This window comes from Synchiropus splendidus, chromosome 11 (assembly GCF_027744825.2).
Source record: "Synchiropus splendidus isolate RoL2022-P1 chromosome 11, RoL_Sspl_1.0, whole genome shotgun sequence".
Lineage (NCBI taxonomy): Eukaryota > Metazoa > Chordata > Actinopteri > Syngnathiformes > Callionymidae > Synchiropus > Synchiropus splendidus.
In genome coordinates this window covers 21475332-21495000 of record NC_071344.1, presented here as the reverse complement: position 1 = coordinate 21495000, position 19669 = coordinate 21475332, and the positions used below count along the sequence as shown (strand labels likewise).

At 42.3% G+C, this 19669-nt stretch overlaps 1 protein-coding gene across 1 annotated transcript in view; it reads left to right on the top strand.

Annotated features, from left to right (window-relative positions):
* The window catches only part of gfra3 (GDNF family receptor alpha 3), a 57288-nt gene that overhangs the window by 1120 nt on the left and 36499 nt on the right, over positions 1 to 19669 (top strand). The gene's annotated exons all lie outside the window — the stretch shown is intronic.

The window sequence follows — 19669 nt, the reverse complement described above, 5'->3', positions numbered from 1 at the left end:
GGCATCTAGGTTTATGGCATCATGTCACAAAGGTGAAATGGTAATTGGTTAAAAATCGAACAAACAAATAGTCGGATAAAAAAACAAACAAAAAAAAAAACAATGAACAAATAAGTAAAAAAAAAATTCATACATAGTTCAAGTAAAACACTCTAACTAATAAATTAAATGCAACAAGAGGCTGTGTAAGAATTTAAACAGTTTTTCAACAACATGAATCATGAAAATTAATACTAAAAATAAAGATAATAAAGAAGGGCATCCAATATGCGCTGTACCCCATCAATATGCTAAAAACCCACAATACACACTGTGATGCGCAACTGTAAGTAGAACTCTGCAGTTACAGGACATGAGCCGCCGTGTCCTGTCCTGTTATTATTGCTCTTATTCTTGTTCATTTATTTTTATATTCATTGTTTAATTTATATGCTATTGGTGAATGCAGAACTAAGCAAGATATTGTGAAAAGATGTACTTATCGATCTTACGAAGACAAAGACTGAATCAGAGTAATCACTAATTTCATCATTGAGACTTTCTCATATTAAAGACACGTGAAAATGTAATATTGAACTTAAGCTTCTGGGAGGTGCGTTATTGCTTGGTCATTGCTGGGCAGTATCGCTGGCTCTGGCACAGGGACTTCCAATGCTTCATACCTAATGAAAAAAGCATTCTATTTTAGATTCTTCATATACAAATGCTACTGCACTGGTAATTCTGGTGTAGCTCATGTCTTCTCGTTGCTTCGCACAAACTGACATATAAGTGGGTAAACTGCACGTCTGTATAGTACTAATTGTATTTTGTTGTTTAGTTCCTACATGGCCAAAAGTTGATTTTTTGTTTTTTTTTGTTTTTGGTTTTCTGTAGTTATTTCAAGATGTTCCCAGGGAATAAACTTTTTTTGTTGACCAACTGTTGAGCAATGATCAAAATAGCGTATAAATAGAACGAAAATGTCCAAGAAGTTATGATTCATTTGGAAAAAGTAAACTGTGTCAAATGTATTGAGGGGAGAGTGTGCAGTGAAGTTGTTAGGGTGATGAACGTATGACACAGCACTGCTGCTTGAATTTGTGAAAACCAACCTATTAGAAAATTTTATTTGTCTTTACTTCACCAATCAGTCACTTTTATTTGCAAAAACATGGGTACTTGAGTAATCAGCAGAATGATCTGTCCCATTTGCAAACAAATTCAAATTGTATTATTTTGAGAGTGAATGCTTGTAAACATAAAAAATGAAAGAAAAAAAAATCTTGACTTTGTACAATTGAAACCAGTGTTGACAGATGTACAGGCTGAGAGTGTTCTGGCTCCACGGCTGTGTAGTGTTCAACACAATTACTGGTTGTGAATTAATATTTAGCTGGGGCACTCTGCTCATCTGCATGTCCTGAGGTCCAGCGGTAAAGCTGATTTCATGGTTTTTGTTAGACTGAATTACAATAAATGAAGCTACTTGTTTAGTTATTAATATTGCTGGTCATAGAGCAGCATAGTCCAGAGTCAAACCTAAAATTGCCCAAGAAACCTGCTTTATAGTCTGCTGTTTTGCTGGCTCAGCAAGTTTTCAAAAAAAAAAAGGGAAAAGAGAAAAAAAAAAAAAAAGTTCATCATATTTCTTTCTGGATGTTTTTGGATTTCAACGTATGTGACCTGTTCTGTGACATGCTGACTCAGAAGTCAACACTCCTGCTGACCAACATTTTCCATCAGAAACAAAGTTCTTGGATCATATTGCATTTGTCATCTCTTGTAATGATGGTCCAGATTTTAGCTGCCGTTTTGATTGACAGGTCAATGTATCCCTGGCCGGTGTGTTTGTGTTACCCCTCCCTCCTCCAGGCCTCCTGGTCATGTCTAGTTATAATTTTTCTTCAATGTCAATATAAAGTCCCTATCGGATTCAGCAGCACATCAGAATAAATTGTTCAAGTTGTTCAATGAGGAAGTGCAGTGAACCGTTGGCAAACACATTTGGAGCAGCAGGGCTGATGTCTTATCACTGCAATGGCAGGTGTGTGTGTGTGTGTGGGGGGGGGCTTGTTTGTACTGCCTCATGAGGACCGATTCTTGACAAAACACTATCCTCCGGGGGACCTTTTGCTGGTCCCCACATGCCCAAACCTCAATTTGGGGATGAAGACGTCAAAATAAGGAGGTGATTATGATTGGGTTTCAGTTTTGTTCAGAGTCCTGGTTAAGGTTAGCCGTGTGTTTTGCAGGGTTAAGTTGAGGGTGAGAGGCTGGGGAAAACATTATGGCAATGAGAAACCTCACAATGTCCCCACGGGGATAGCAATACAAACGTGTGTGCGCATTTGAACGTATGTGTGCTGTTACAGGGGGGTAAGCAGTTGAAACAGTGCATTTGTTTGTTTCCTTTTTTTCTTTTTTGTACTTCTCCAAGTTCCTTACAGTACATATTATTTTTTTATGTGAGATGTGACATTTGTCTGTGGTTTCAATGGCAAGAATGGACACGATAGAACTAGCTTACCAAATTGACTTTAAATTCTCCTATTTACTCTCTTCTCTGTCTATACGTGGAACACAGACATGCACGCAAACATGAATCAAAGCTTAGTCCTGGTGCCTATTATATTGTGAACAATAAAATCTGGGTTTTGTTGGAGGGATGAATTTGAAGAACTGGTGGATATTCAAAGATAATGGCAAACCGACGCTGGTTGGTTGTTTGTTGTATTGACCCTGAATAACTGATGATAACAAGGATGAAGAGAAATGAACATCATGCTTCTACTCTGGTAATGTGTGAAAGCAAACATGGGTCAGGGGAAGGGTGTATGAGGAAAGGAAGTGTGAGAGGTGAATGCAATGGGACAAGTGAGCAAATCCTTCTTCTGTGACTATTAATGAAAAGTACAACTTTTATGTCCTGCCTCTCTTTATCTGCTGAGAAGTTTGTGCGTGCTTGCATGCATGTGTGTGCGTCGGCTTGTTTATTCTACTTTATGGGGTACCAATTATTGACACAACAAAAGTGTTGCGTCAATAATAATATAAAATAATAAAAATAATAAACTACTTGTGTGGACCGTATGACTTTGTGGGGATATTTGGCTGGACCCCACAAGGTTAGCCCTCAATTGTTTTAAATGGTTAGGATTAGGGTGAGGGGCTTGGGAAACCATTAAGGCAATGAGAAACCTCACAGTGTCCCCACAAGGATAGAAATACAAATGTGTGTGTGTTTGTGACAGAGAGAGAGCAAACTGGCTACATAGGAAGCAGTGTGTCCATGGAGTTAGTTTGGATGTCTTCTGTGTGTTTTGTTGATAACTGGGAATTGGAACTCAAACACACACGCACCAGATGGTGTGTTGGCTTCTGTTGTCTTGGCTGTGTTTTGCATGTGTGTCGGTCTGTGTGCATCTGTTATGTATAATTTGTGTTTGTGTGTGAATTTGTGTGTCCTCACTGAAACTTAGCCATGATTCAAGGATCCCTGAGGTACGACTGATTTGTGGTGAAAGTCCAGGCTGATCCTGGGTTATCCTGGTCTGACCTGAATCCCATCTGCTCCCACAGTGGCAGATGTGCCAGATTTTTTGGGTCTTGGGTTTGTCTGCTGGCTGGAACAGCGATGGTTAATTCACTGAAGGTTCAGACATGACGTTCCAAACCTCCAGATTTCAATGTGAACAGAAACTTGGTCAAAAATCCAATGGGATGAATTGTGCCAGCTAGGGATGGGTGGTATGGACAAAAAAATCATCACGATAAATGTTGTCATTTCTGCAATAACGATAATTATCACAATAAATACATTTTCATTCTATTCCATGTATGAAACTGTTGTGATGAAACTTATTAGTGGCATTTGTCTCCAACATCATTATTTGTTTATGTTTAAATACAATAGATGAGAAACCTGCTTGTGCCTGTCAGACTGCTCTGCCAGCTTTATTTAGGGCTTAAATCGAGCTGTATCTCATGTCTCTCAACAACTTACTTTAACTATGGACACATTTCCTAGATGCTATTGAAGAAATATTAGAAATAATGTGAAAAAATGATCATTTAGTCATATTCTGTTCTCAAAATCAGTCAGTCCTTTGTGTGATGAAAAACCTTTTCATAATTCTCTCTCCTAAAATTGTTGTTTTTCATTGCCTTATTGAAGATTTCACTAATACTTGCCGGATGATGCCGGATTGTAGCATTAGCACTACCTGTGTGTGTCCGCGATCAGTGGACGCGGAAGAGGACGCCGCCACCAGCGACCGCCACCAGCGGAGCAATGTCCGTCCAATATCTAACTGTCTTTGCCACGGTGTTTCGGTGAGGCACCAGCGCAGAGAGGGAGACCTGCATGCGTTAATGTGAACCAAGGCAGACTCCCGCATCAGAAAACCTATTAGGACCAATAAAATAAACACAGATCCAGAGACTCAGAGTCGACCAATGCCATTAGCAAAAGTTGTGAAACGCTGCATAGCTGGACAGCGCTGCACGCTGTCAATGTCTCATCGTGTTCATGTATGGAGGTCCAATGCAGCGAGTGTGCTGCATGCTTATCGAATTTATTGTGAGATGCAGAATTGTCATCGTGGATTAGCTAGATGCACTGTGCAATCTTGACTCTTGATGCTCTCTTTGTCTCTTTGTCCTTGTTTTTGTTTTCCCTTCTGAATAGATGTCATCTAATCGTATTGTCCAAAATCACGTGGTTACAATGGGAGTGTTTTGATAGCATGATAAGCATTTGGTTTTGCACCGTAAATAGAAGTGCTTCCTTCCTATTGGATGAGGAAAGTCAATGAAACTAAAATGCTCATGGTGACCATCTATGGGAAAGTAACAGGAACCATAACTAAAAATGCTGGTTACAGTCTCCAGACTTGCAGCAAAATGTCAAATATATCAGTGAGGTATCTGCACCAATAATTTCAGTGCTCATTTTCAAGGGAAAGCTTATATGTCATGCATAGCAATTCCCTTATGCTGTCTTTTCTGGCATTAAACAAAGAAGGAGTCCACCGTGCATCCCAAGCTCCTCAAATGACCTGCAGACCACATGTTTGAGACCCCTGTTCTAGATTGTTGTCCATTTTTGTCAATACTTCAAACTAGCAGTTTCCTGTGGTGTGCTGGCTTCAGCCAACTGACTTGCGCTATTAAATATAATTTGAGAGCAGAATTCGACTGAAGCACAGTAAACAGAAGAAGCACAACAGCGGGAGTTCTCCTGGAGAAGAGAAGTGAGAGGCATTCTTCACAGTTAGATACCCTCACCAGCGGGCAGAAATGATCTGCTATTGCGCTCTTTGATCGTAATTACAATAATACTGCTGTCGGTCTTTACTCTGCTCATCACAAACAAAGGATCCAGAGCAACACAACTGAAAAACTTGAGGTGATTAAAATTATTCCAGTAATAGAACAATCAGTCAAGCGTAACTATCAGAGTAACTTGTTTGTTTCCTTTCCTATGCAGTGATTGGTTTTTTGATGTAGTGGAAGATTTAGAGGCTCCCTCTTATGCCCCCTCTTATTCTTATTAGCATTAAATATGAAGCTAACATTTCAGACTGATCAAATGGCATCCCTGCAGGAAAAGGAACAACAATACCCAACACCATATATAAGCTCAAGATGTGAATGGGCGAGTAAAGAAGACAAGATTTTGAAAAGAAGGAACTTCTCAATCTGAATCAGACACTGACATTAAAACTAGAATTAAAATTAGAGCTCTATATCCGAACACATCCAAATGGGTAAAAGTATTGTATCTTCCAAAATATTTTCACTTCAGATAACTCTAGCTGCCCACACTGAAGTGGGGCGCACTTTCACATATACACACAAGGGATGGTCCCATCAGGCATTTATTTGATTTGATTTCTACATCTTGATTTCTACAGCTGTTTGAGCTCTAGCAGTAGTTCGTACAAAGTCGTTTTCACTTTTATTTTTAGAAACATAGCTATCAAGCAAATATCACAGAAGTTCAAACTCTGAATGCTGAATGAAGATCTGTGAACGCTTATCGTGTATGTGAGAGATGAAGGTGTACACATCAGATAACCTGTTTCCGTTTCTCGTCTTCATGGATTTCGAGTCCAAACTAACTGACATTGAAAGACTTCGATTGAATGGTGTTAAAGCTCAGCCTAATCTTCGTCAGCTCCAAGCCACAGCACTAACGGTGAGGCACACTGTACCTGATCAGTTTTTAAGCTTGGTTCGATGCCATGAAACAAAATCTTAAATCAATAAAATCGGTTGAAATGGTTTTAGTATATCTTTCTAAAATAAATAATTCATTTTTTTCTCCCATCACCTTCAATAAAAAAAATATACATCTCTCTGTATTTTTAAAAAGTCAATATATTTAGTTGATATTAAATATAGATTATGTTCTTTGTGTGGTGTGTCTTGTGTGTTTTTTAGTTGTATTTTTAATTATCACTTTTAACAGCTCAAAGATGTTCAAGGAGCTACTTGTTTATGTACTTTGTGAAGTCCATCACTTTATTTGTTGGCAATCAGTTCAGATATTGAATACAGGGGTGGAAATGGAATCTGATTCATCATCAGTTGAAAAAGTAATGAACCAATGAAGCAGTAATCATTAGTTGCAGCCCTAAAAACAAAAAAGTGTGAAATAAGGTGATCTGTCAGAACCAGTCAGCAGTGAACACCTTGTGCATGCAGCACTTGACAAGGAATGCCAACTTGGACGAACACTTTGTGCAGGGTGGTGGCTCAGTGTGCTACGTGCAAATTAGTCTTTTGTAGTTTCACCCCAAAATTGAAATGAAATCAAAAATCAACTTTCAGGGGGAAAAAAATCTGGATCGCCCAGCCCTAACTCCTTGTATTTTCACTGGTCATCCCGACTCTCTCTCTTTCTCTTACTGACTTTCTGGCGTCCTCCCACTACCTACCATATTGTCAGCAAACCTCATGGTCCATGGAGATTCCTCACTAAACCTCATCTGACTTAATGCTACACTCACCTTGAGTCACTTCATCACTCCTACAGCGCATCTCACAAATTGTCTTTCTGTCATCATACATGTTGTGCACTACCCTTACATACTTCTCTGATGTTTATTCAAAAAGCCACCGTATCGCTACTTGCTTGTGTTGTTGAGACTAAAATGAATGACAAATATGTCACGGCAGATGGAAGGCGCGCCGAAAAGAGCAGCAGATGAACAAATGGAATGTGCTCTGAGGCCTTCCGGGACCTCAGCATCCGCAGCCTTAATGGCTGAGCACACCTACGGCACAAGCAGCTGAGAAGGAACTGGTCTCTGAGACTCCCTCCATGGCAGATCATTCTGTACGTCAGTCTGAGAGCTCCATTTTGTTGACATAACATGACATCGCACACAACCGATGCATTGTAAACTCTTGCTTATTCTGATGAGGAGGGGGATGGGAAGAACGCAAGATGACCACGTGTGACCTGCAGCCACACTGGATGATCAAGCGCGTCCACCCTGAGCTTGGACCAGAAAGCTCTTTGCCCACGTCAAACTACGAGCCGCTACCATGTGCAGAGAGTAGGTCCTGTGCAGCTCATAGGAACTCCTGCCATAAGATGCGCTCTGGAGTCCCAGAATGTCATGTCCAGGTGAGCTTGAGCTGACAGACTCAACCACCTGTTTCTGTCCTGGACCGGGTGAAGACGGTGACGCGCACATCAGAGCTGAAGCTGCCTCATGAATAACAGTCCCAGTTTCATAGATGTGACATGAGGCCTAGGAGTATCATCGCGGAAATCATGGGAAACCCAGACGTCTAAAGTGATTGAGCACTCTTGTTGTTCAGACCTGAGCCTCTGAGATGCTCTAAATCGGTGTCAAACAAATACCCAAATAGTAGTGAACTGGTGAACTGCGACCCTCAGATAACACATGTGACGTGGGTGAATGAGAACATGAAAATATGCATCTGTCAGGTCCACTGACGCCATACAGTCTCCTGGACTGACACACTCAAGAAGCTGCAAGACCCTCAGCATTCTGAATGACTGTGCTGCAATGAAAGAGTCCACAGATCCAGGATGGGTCTCAACTTTGCTGATCTCTTTCGAATGAGGAAATACACTGAGTAAAACCCCACCCTGCACTCCTCTGGTGAAACCTTGAAGAAAAGAGTTTATTTTTATTTGACCATGAAGATAGAGGACGACACAGGTCTCCAATCTCGCGGGGAAAGTCTGACAGAGACGATGTGGAGTCAGACTAGGACGAAGTCGACAGGGCCAGCTGCTTTGGTTGGAAGTGCTGTGCAAACGTCTTCTTCGCCTCCATCTTCTCCAGCAGTTCTGGAACGTTGCCGCCAAACAGGGTGTAGTCAGTGAATGACAGCCAGCTGGTGCGCACCACTATCTGGGTAAGCACGCAAATCTGAGCCCCGTCCATGGTTAGTGGCCAGTGCCATCTCCTAGAACGCTGGTGCAGTGGTCTGGCACCGCTTCAAGAGCTCCTCTTCACTTCCAACAGTAGGGTCATGTTGTTGGCAAGGTTCTGGATGTGGAGCTTGGGCGGTCCTCCAAAACCGAGCCTATGGTCCCTATGTCATCCTCCGGGAACATTTTGAGACCCACCTGGGTTTCGTAGAACCGCAGGTCGTCCTTCTCTGTCATGTCTGCCCAAAGCAGCTCTCTTGAAGCTGGTGCCTCTGCTGGGGGGTGGCGCTCAACTCTAGAGCAGGCTTGATGCGGGCAGACTGCACATAAAATGTTAATCTGTGCATAAATACAGAAACTTCACGTCACATGCGGAGCGAGCGTTCTTCGACATGTTGTGCAGCCAGATAGTGGAATTTTGGCGTCTATATTCATTATTTGTGGAATTGTACTTGTTGTTTAAACAACAAGCTGTTATTTACTATGACCAGACTGTTCAATGTGATTTTGCAGGCAGAAAGAATGGTTGATGAGTGGTGGTAGGTGTTCTGGTGCCAATTTTCAGAGGGGAGCACAAATTGTAACCCAACAGCAAGGTAAAGTTTCAAGATGAAACTTTTTTCCTCACTCAACTCACAGGCAGACAGACATGCCCCTTTCCCCCCGCACCCCCTTCTCAGGTTTGGATTGGACTGCACGCTTGTGTAGCTACCTTTAGCTACTTCTGGGTGGGCCAATAGCTACTTCCGATGCTGGGGAGTTGGCAACACTGTTAATGCCCAATGTGCTTTGTAGTTTAACAAGATTGTATTGAGCGAGGCAGCAAACTTTCAAACTTAAGCTGTTATAACTTTGACATTGCAAATATGTAAAATTCTGCTTTGATATGAAGCTACTCTATTATTATCAAAAAGTAAGTCTTTTCTCAGAATGTGGCAAGTTTGAAGAATGAAGCATCCACTGTTGAACATGTGTTGATTAAGGCTGGTCCCCCAAAAATCAGTGAGTTTCACGATTTGAGACTCAAATTATGGTTTTATTGTGATATTGGCTGTATTGTCATAATTATTATTATTATTGACGTTTGTGAGAGAATGAAACAAAACGAAAACATCCAAGCTAATGTATTGGTATGAGCAACCATTTGTCCAGCTGCGATGAAGGTCAGGTATGTCAGGTGTGACAGGTGTGTATCCAACTAGCTGTCATTCAAAAGGCTTGGCAGATCATTCAATCAGCTTCTACTTTAGATGTGCAGTTCCTTTACGAAGAGTCTCAGCTAAAATAATGTATAGAGATTTTCTGAAAATGTATGACCATTCCAGACCATTCCCTTAAAACATTCCGTTGCTGACTTGGAGACTTTTCCAAGGCACATCACACGATGTTCACAGCAGTGCTAGGGCGTTACAAAAGAACTTGAGCCAAAACAGTTGTGCATAAACGGTGGGTTGCATGGAGTACTTGCATGGAAATTAAAGGCAATTCTTCCAGCTGCACTGCAACTGTAGCTGCAAGTCTCTGTCGCTGTGGTAAAATCTAATATAATCACAAGTAAACAATTGGTTCCCTAGTATCGGACAGTAAAGGCCAAATCAATGGCGAGTACAGGCTGCCCCCTGTGGTGCGATCAGACAGACCAGCTATTGAAGCTCAAAGTGATGACAAAATTAACACAGGTCCTGCAAATAAGGAAAAAGGACAGACAGTACTTTTTGTGTATGAGGCTTTGTTGCTGCAGAAATATCAAGATGCAGCTTTTGTACAAGCCCTTGAAAACTACAGTCGATTCTCAAACACTACGGGATACTTGCACTTTCATTCACAAAGCACTTGATTCCAAAAAAAAAAAAAAAAAAAAAAAAATGCAGTGATGGTGCTGAAAGGTTTGACACTCCATGGGTGCTCAGAAATGATTGCTCAAATCCTGGTGAGAGGGACAGATGTGTACATCTGAAATGCTCCAACATGTGCAGCCTCAGGTTCTGTTCTGGAAGCATTTATGAACACCATTTGTAAACATTTGTCACTCTTGCTAATCCAGATTCATGCTATCAAGGTTGCAAAATAAGTTTTCGTTTCATTCTCTGCCGTCATAGTTGCATAGTTTTCCCCAATAATTATGAGGTTGGGAATGATTTAAAGGGGACCACAGATGATGGTTTCCGAGTTATCAACATAAAGCATCACCTTGTTTGAAAAACTTATTTTCCAAAATAAGAATACATGAATTAGAAGTTGGATATCCAGTGTCCCCAATCAAGAGCACAATTACGGTCTGAAATGCAGTCTTCCTGTCTGCTCTCTCTGAGGGTCCCAACACGAGCAGGCTTTAGGTATTTCTTATGAATTCACATGCACATTGCTCATTTGTTTATCTTGTTGTCAATACAAAACTGGTGAATTAGAGAAAAAGCAAGGATTTTCTCAAGGGAAAGGATGACTGCCAGAACAGAACTATTTTTCTTGATCTCGTATGCTTCTCACAAGAACACAAATTTTACAACAGGCTGAGAATGATAAAGACAGTTTTGCATCATGCTTGGCATACTTAAGTCAGTCAATTAGCAATTCTTTTTTCAAATTCACACATTTACTATGACAGAAGGTGACATTGTGAATCTTCTTTCTTTTTTTTTTGTCACTCTTGTCAACCTGTCTGTCCTGGGAATAACAAAGAGAAACAGAGAAATAACTTACAAACTGAAGCAATGAATAGTTTAGTAACTGGAATTAACATCCTTGTGATGCAACATTCACTTGCTGTCTGAGTCATTGATGCTTTTGTTCTTACTAAATTAAAAAAATAGATAAGTCAGCTTTATTTTTATTGCCAAGGATCTAATGTCTAAAACCCACGGTTACAGGATGTAACACTGGCACTATTACGCAAGGGCAATATAGCCACCCCCTAAAAGGGGTTGACTTCTTAAAATATGTTCAGTGAGGAGTTTCGAAAACTTCCTGAAGTCATCGAATGATGGACAAAGAAATGTCATTACATGGTCAAACAGATTTAATCTCTATTCATGTTCCAAAAGTGATCAGCATTTCTGCGCCTACAGTTTCTGACAGTCTTCAATTAAGTTTACCATAATTTATAAAAAATGTTCTTTTCTGTGCTCCGTTTCGATCCCACGCCTCATGCATTAGGAGTGTGTGATTGTGCAGCTACGACCAGCCAACCACAAACCTTTCAAGTTTGCTGTTGATTGACAGCTGAAATCAGCCAATGGAAACCATCTAGGAACAAGCGCAGAGAGTGAGACAGACACTCGCTGTCATACAGAGCGGAGAGTGTTAGTGTTGGTGTTCGCTCTGCACATTCAACTGATCTCGTCCTAATTAAACAACTAGAACACAAAGCTGAGCGAGGTGTTGTGTTGGTCGTTCCTCTCAAAAATGACAATGAAGCAAACTAGCGCAACAAACTACTTCCATCACCTGGACACAGATAATAAAACTTTATTTTGACTGCACGTTTCAGAATGAAGAAAAGGGGAAAGTTTTGACCATTACTGAATTGGTGACAACACACCGCTATCTTTTAGTTATGAGAAATATATCTTTAAGATGCAGCTGTCATCACAGGTCTGCATCTTCACATGTTCAACTGAAATGCACGACTTGAGTTCCATGAGCAATGGTCATCTGTCATTGTGATGTTTCGTACGGGATTCTTCCATGACAAAACGTGCTGAAAACCGTGATGTTCCTCTACATGACGTGTTGTGTGCTGTCTGTTAGTTTCGATGTTTCACTTCTTTTAAATACGTTCACAAGTACATCTTTAAAAATAGAATAGAAAAATAGATCATTTATTGGCTCTCATTTAAGCCGTAGCGGTGCACCACCATCATTTACAGTGCTGTATAATGATAAAGATTATGTCATGACTTGGCGTGTTTCAGATGATAGATAGATAGATAGATAGATAGATACTTTATTGATCTCTGAAGAGAAATTCCCATTTCCAGCAGCATGACAGGTGGAAACATAAGAGCAAGTAAAAAAAAAAAAAAAAAAAAAAAAAATGCTACAGATAGGAAATTAAAATAAATAACAACAGTTCAGCATGTGAATGTGTGTGTGTGTCACGAACTAAAGTGCACGTGTGTCTTTGGTGTGAGTGTGTAGTGAGTCTAGAGTGTATAGTGTCCATTTTATCGTCCTTCCCGAGAGATGTTGAAGAGCCGAATGGCGTGAGGGAGGAACGATCTCCTCAGTCTGTCTGTGGAGCAGGACAATGACAGCAGTCTGTCGCTGAAACTACTCCTCTGTCTGGAGATGGTGTTGTGCAGAGGATGACTGGGATTGTCAATGATGGACAGAAACCTGTTCAATGCCCGTCTCTCTGCCACTGATGTTAGGCTGTCCAGCTCTGTGCCAACAACAGAGCCTGCCTTCCTCACCAGTTTGTCCAGGCGTGCAGCATCCTTCTTCTTCAAGCTGCTCCCCCAGCACACTACTGCATACATGAGGGCGCTCGCTACCACAGACTGGTAGAAGATCTGTAGCAGCTTCTTGCAGATGTTGAAGGACGCCAGCCTTCTGAGGAAGTACATGCGGCTCTGTCCCTTTCTGCACAGAGCATCAGTGTTGGCAGTCCAGTCCAGTTTGTCATCCAACTGCACTCCCAGGTATTTGTAAGTGTGGACCACCTCCACACAATCTCCTTTGATGGTGACTGGTTCTGGATGCGGCCTGGGTCTCCTAAAGTCCACCACCATCTCTCTGGTCTTGGTGGTGTTTAGGAGCAGGTGGTTGGAGTCGCACCATGTGACAAAGTCCTGGATCAGTTTCCTGTACTCATCCTCTTGTCCACTCCTGATGCACCCCACGATGGCCGTGTCGTCTGCGAACTTCTGCACATGGCAGAGCTCCGTGTTGGACTGGAAGTCGGAGGTGTACAGGGTGAACAGGACCGGAGAGAGTACAGTTCCCTGCGGTGCTCCTGTGCTGCTGGCCACAGTGTCAGACCTGCTGTCCCCCAGCCTCACAAACTGAGGTCTGTTGGTCAGGTAATCAGTGATCCATGCCACCAGGTGTGTTTCAACTCCCATCTCCGTCAGTTTGTCCCTGAGCAGCAGTGGCTGGATTGTGTTGAAGGCGCTGGAGAAGTCCAAAAATGTAATCCTCACAGCACCACTACTTCTGTCCAGGTGAGATAGGGACCGGTGGAGCAGAAAGATGATGGCATCCTCCACTCCCGTCTTCTCTCTGTATGCAAACTGCAGTGGGTCCAGGGCGTGGTGGATCTGTGGCCTCAGGTGGTGGAGCAGCAGCCGTTCCATGGTCTTCATCACGTGTGACGTCAGGGCGACTGGCCTGAAGTCGTTCAGTTCACCAGGGTGTGGTTTCTTTGGGACTGGGATGATGCAGGATGTCTTCCACAGCTGGGGGACCCTCCCTTCTCCCAAACTCAGGTTGAATATGCGTTGAAGGGGGTGTCCCAGCTCCCTCGCGCAGGCCTTCAGCAGTCTCGGGGATACTCCATCAGGACCTGCAGCTTTGTTGGGGCGCAGCCTCTTCAGCTCTCCACAGACCTGAGCTGCTGTGAATGTCGTTATGGGGGGAGGGGAGGTGTCCTCTTCTCTGTTGATGACGACTTGAGGGAGAGTGGGGGCTGCTGTGTTCAGAGGTGTGAACGGTTTGGGCTGGTCAAACCTATTGAAGAATTGGTTAAGCTGGTTTGCCCTTCCTACACCCCCCTCAGTGGGGGCACCTCTCTTGGAGTTGCAGCCAGTGATGGTCTTCATCCCTTCCCACACTTCCCTCATGTTGTTGGCCTGCATCTTTTGTTCTATTTTCTTTCTGTATTGCTCCTTCGCCTCCCTGAGCTGGGCTCTTAGTTCTCTCTGTATCCGCTTGAGCTCCTGGGTGTTGCCCTCTTTAAAGGCTCTCTTCTTCAGGTTCAGAAGGCCCTTGATGTCACTTGTTATCCAGGGCTTGTTGTTAGCGAAGCATCGTACAGTTCTGACTGGAACCACAGTGTCCATACAGAAGTTAATGTAGTCCGTTGTGCAGTCAACCATCTCCTCCATGTTCTTGCTGTTAGGCTCCTGAAGTGTTTCCCAGTCCGTGATTTCGAAGCAGTCCTTCAGGGTCAGCTCGGCTTCAGGAGACCACTTCCTGAATGAGCGCGTTGTTGTGGGTAGTTTCCTCACTCGGGGTGAGTAGTGAGGTTTCAGCAGGACAAGGTTGTGGTCTGCTTTCCCCAGTGCAGGCAGGGGGGTGGCTCTGTATGCATCCTTCACATTTGCATACATCAGGTCTAAAGTCCTCTTCCCCCTGGTGTAACAGTCCACATACTGGTTAAAAGCAGCCAGTGTATTGTCCAAGGTGACATGGTTAAAGTCCCCAGAGATTAGCACAAGAGCCTCAGGATGCTTCGTTTGGAGTCTTGCCACAGCGCCGTGGATGACGTCACACGCAGCCTCCGAGTCGGCTCGCGGGGGAATGTAAACGATGAGCACAATGGCGTGGCTGAACTCCCTGGGCAGGTAGTAGGGACGTAAACTCACAGCCAAGAGTTCGATGTCCCTGCAGCAGGTGGAGATTTTAATGTTCACATGCCCAGGATTGCACCATCGTTTGTTCACATACAGTGCGAGTCCTCCTCCTTTACGCTTCCCACAGGCGTTCGTGTCTCTGTCCGCTCTGACTGCGCTGAAGTCCGGTAGCTCCACGTTAGCATCTGGTATGCTATCAGTAAGCCACGTCTCAGTGAAACACAGTAAACTGCACTCCCTGAAGGTCTTCACGTTCTTTGTCAGCGCAGCCAGTTCGTCGATCTTGTTCGGTAGTGAGTTGACGTTTCCCATGATCATTGAGGGGACCGGGGGCTTGAATCTCCACTTCTTTGCTAGCCGCCTAGCCTTTAGCTTAGCGCCGGCTCTGCAGCCCCGGTACGGCTTCCTTACCTCCACAGGTAAACGGGGAACCACTCCGATGTGAGACTTTGCTCTCAGGTCGTATATAAAGTTTCTCGAATAAATGAGTCTCAGCGTGGAATAGTCCATAATTCGTTCAAAAGAACTCAGAAAAGCAGAGGAAAAATACAAAAATAGTATAAAGCACACAGAGCTGCTAGAGAGGCTGCCACTCGCGTGTTCTTATGTTCAATAAGAAGCATACAGCATTCAGAGCGTCAAAACGTCCGTCTGCACTTTAATTGACTTCAGTTGACTGTGACAGACGTCAACAGTAAATAGTAAACTATTCTTCTCCAATAACATCCAGAACAATTGCCAAGGATGATGAAATTTGGTTCCGAGCTCCAAGCAGGTCTGCAGAACTAGAGCATAAGATATAACATGTTACACTTGTCCAAACCACACTGACCATACTGTTAATGATAGTGAATCGACTATTTTATTCTATCTGATAAATGCTAGCAGATGAAACCTTGGCCAAAACATCCACTGAAGCTGCATGTTTGGAGGATGATATCAAGGCAAGGTTGAGGTCCCATGGCTATCTTTGAGGGAAAAAACAGCAGACAGAATGGAAAATACTTAGAAGACACCATGCAATGAAAATTAAAGTAAGTAAAGCCTAAGTCTATCTCAGGACTGTGGAAGGTTTAGAGATTATTATTTGTATTATTGACAATGGTGGAGGTCACAGTGGCAAATAACTGCTCTGACTAACCAGTATAAAACAAATAAAGAAAACTGAAAGGAAAAAATGGCAATAATTGTCCTGTTTTGTACATTGTTAAGATTATACATGCTTGTTGTATGGGACTCAGTGGCATACATTCACACCATGGATGGAGAGGACAAAACCCTTGTAGACTTGCAAATTACATCATACCACACAATAAAAACACCTATTCAGACAAATGAGCACATGAACTTACCTGCCCATCAAATTAACTAACCTGGATTATCATTTCTTCACACTGCACAAAGATGGCAATTTACCGCTGTTTAGCTTAGTGATTGGTCATCTTAGCATAAAAAGGTAATTACCTGTTGTTACAGTTTCAAATTGAATCTTTCGCCACTCACCCTGCACAGAGTCACTGTTCGTCACACTCCTGGAATCTTAGCAACATCAGTCAACAATCAGCATGCGAATTGGCAAGCTTGTTGGAAGGCCACAACTTTCACTCACCAGTTTACAGTTTTAGGGCAGTTCCACAGTGCGCGCTCTGTCTCGAGACAAAGCGTGTTCAGCTCAAAAGTCAGAGATGTGAACACAAGCGAGTTGGGTTTTGGCCGCGGACTTGATCCCAGCTGGAGAGCTGTACCTTGTCTCTGGAAACTCTCCACGGGGGGTGAGCTTCTTGGCTCAGGCCACTCTGTGCTAGATGCCGGAAACTACGTGTACGGCACGACTGTCTGACACAGACTAACATTAGCATATGAAATACAAGGTAACACCAACCATGGGAGTCTTTTGTTTTGGGTTTAGTTCAACCCCCTTGTGCAACTCAGCGAATAGAACAAATAGAAAATGAATAAAGTAGAAAAAACATTCCCATAAAGTCTGGTTAATGCCCCTTTTCATGCAGTGCGACATCCAGGGAGTGACACTGTGATGCACGGAGGGTGGTGTTGCATTCCTGCTCGGCTGTCATCTGATCATGGAAGGCGATGATGGTCGTGGAGTAACTATCTCAATGTGTCGAACCTTTGCCAGAAGCCTTCTCAATTTACTGATGTTTCCATCTCAGCTCAGTTATGGCATTGACACGCTATAGAAGGGCTGGTCAATTAATACAATTTTTATTGGGACTATGACTATGTCTTCCTCCGATTATAAAAGTGTGGTACTCGTCATGGAACGATTATTTTGCCAGACACCCATCTACCCAGCTTCTCTTATTCTGTCCCGTGTCAGTGGGAAGCTGCTCTGTAAGGCACAGCCCACTACACAGAGTAGCCCCTCAACGCAAGGCTCAGGCGTCAGCAAGAGAACTCGAGCCTCTGTTTACATGGTGTGGGGGAGGCTAATGTTAGCCACTGTTAGCTACAGGTCAGTGAGTCACAACAGCGGTGATAGCTGTTTGTTGGTGTTGTTTCCAAAATCATTGATTATTTGGAAGTGGATAAATGCATGAGAACAATCATTCGCGCTCCTTGTCATCATCACGCTGCAGAGAAGCAGGAAGAGTGCTCAAATATAGGAGTGACTTCTTTCATGATCTTATGAAAAATTACTTTAAAAGCTTGGAACTTGACATCACATCTTACAACATTAGAACCACAGAAAAATCTATGCATCCTAGTCAAGTGCCTGCTCAACTCGAAGTATTTTCTCATCTCCACTGTTCTCTAAACCCAGACAATGCGGAATGGAGTTGAGTAGAGAGAAACGTTGAACCTACATGATGAAGGTTAAATATAACTGTTCAATTATTATATATATTTTGGGCAAAAAGTTTGAAAGTTCAATGACAGCAAAACCTTAAATCATTGAATAATATTGATAATGATATGAATCAAAATAATCACGATTATAATTTTTGCCATAATCGTCCAGCCCTACGCACTAGGCTGGGGGATATTCCACATTTGGTCATAACTACTCCCTGGGAATTGAGTTTTGGCTGGCTCGATCAACATTTCTCTTTATTGAGCCTTAAACGGGATGTCATCCATATATACAATAATGTCTTCATGTCACTGAAACAGCTTTTCTTTGAGAAATTTCCAGTGCTGATGTGATACCATAGTAGTAATGAATGTGGTTAGGTGAATACTATTTTATTGTAACATAATCTGCCGGAACCCAATTTTGAAAAAAGCTTGAGAAGTATATCACCCAAAATTTCTCATGTTTAAAATTTCCATGAAGTAATTTCTAGTCCACGCTTATTCTGAGTTTTCCATTCTTTATTACAACTGGGACCATGAGCGTGCACCACTCAGTTGGAACCATTACTTTTTTAATGATCCCCATTGACTCCATTCATTTTAACTCTGCGTCTACTTTCGGTAGTAGTGGAATGGGTTCACAGTGTTGTGTGGCAATTAAATATGGCTATGCCCCATCTTGACTACCACCACACAAAACAACAGTTCATTACATGAGTCAAAACACTGGTCATTAGTTTCAATTTTTACAAAGTGTAATCCAGGCTTTCTGTTCCCCACAGAGAAGAGATGTCTTTGTTGAACCAACATGTTCAACTTGGCATCGAGCTACTGGCGCTCATGTTCCTCGCCCACAATGTTTTGCATCAGTCTGATGATCACATAACCTCCTTGATGGTGTTGTGGATATTTCTGACCATAAAGACCTTGGAGAGAGACTTTTTAAGTGTGTTGTTATCTTATCTTATTCCATTGCATTTGTTGATTCTCAACTACTCCCACGGTTGTCATCGTACAGACTCTGCCAGCTCGTTTGGGAATGGGTTGTTATTACTTTTCTCTTGACTGTGACCAAGAATTCAGAGAAATTTTCCCATTGACAGTGAATGGAATGACAAAAAAAACAAACATTATTTCCGGGGGCTTACAGCTCCTTTATATATTCACCTAGAAATTCCATTCAAACCTTAAAACTAATGCTGTCAACCAATTAGAATGTCTCATGGCACTGCAGCCATGATTAAGTTTTGATTATTCACACTTCCGTTTTCTATTCTAAATGCTACAACTCATCATAATAGATGCTGTTAAGAACACAGAAAGCTGTTTCTGTCTTCACACACTTCTTTAGCATCTGTCCTGGCCTCCACCATCTGTACTTCATTCCGTCATCGAGTCACATTAAAAGCAGAGCATGTGGATTGCTATGATGTAAAATTAATGTAAAATTAAATTGTTGGTTACGTGAGGCTTAAATTAATCCTCAATGTATTTTTTTTTTTTTGCTGTCGAATACTCAAATTATTTGAGTATTTTTTCACCAAAATGTAATACCAGTCATTTATGTATAGATACAACATATTCACCAGCAATAGCCTCACTCTCAGCCTCAGTCTCCTGACCTTCCTTGGTCGCGCTCCCATTTTGTTTTCCAGATTTCTCATTTGTTTTTTTCTTTTTAAAGGCTATTAATTCCGCAGACCAGATGGAATTGAGAGATTTTGTGGTTTATATATCAGGCAGTTGAGCCCTATATGGTATATATATATATATATATATATATATATATATATATATATAAAGAAATTTTAATTTTGGTTCCTCTCAATTCCCAAAAGTCTGATTCTACACGCTACCGTTGCTGCTTGTTCATGGAGCCACTTGACTGCTACCGTTGGCAGCTAATGACAGTTATAGAGGCATTTGAGTGGGGACGGGTGGTAAA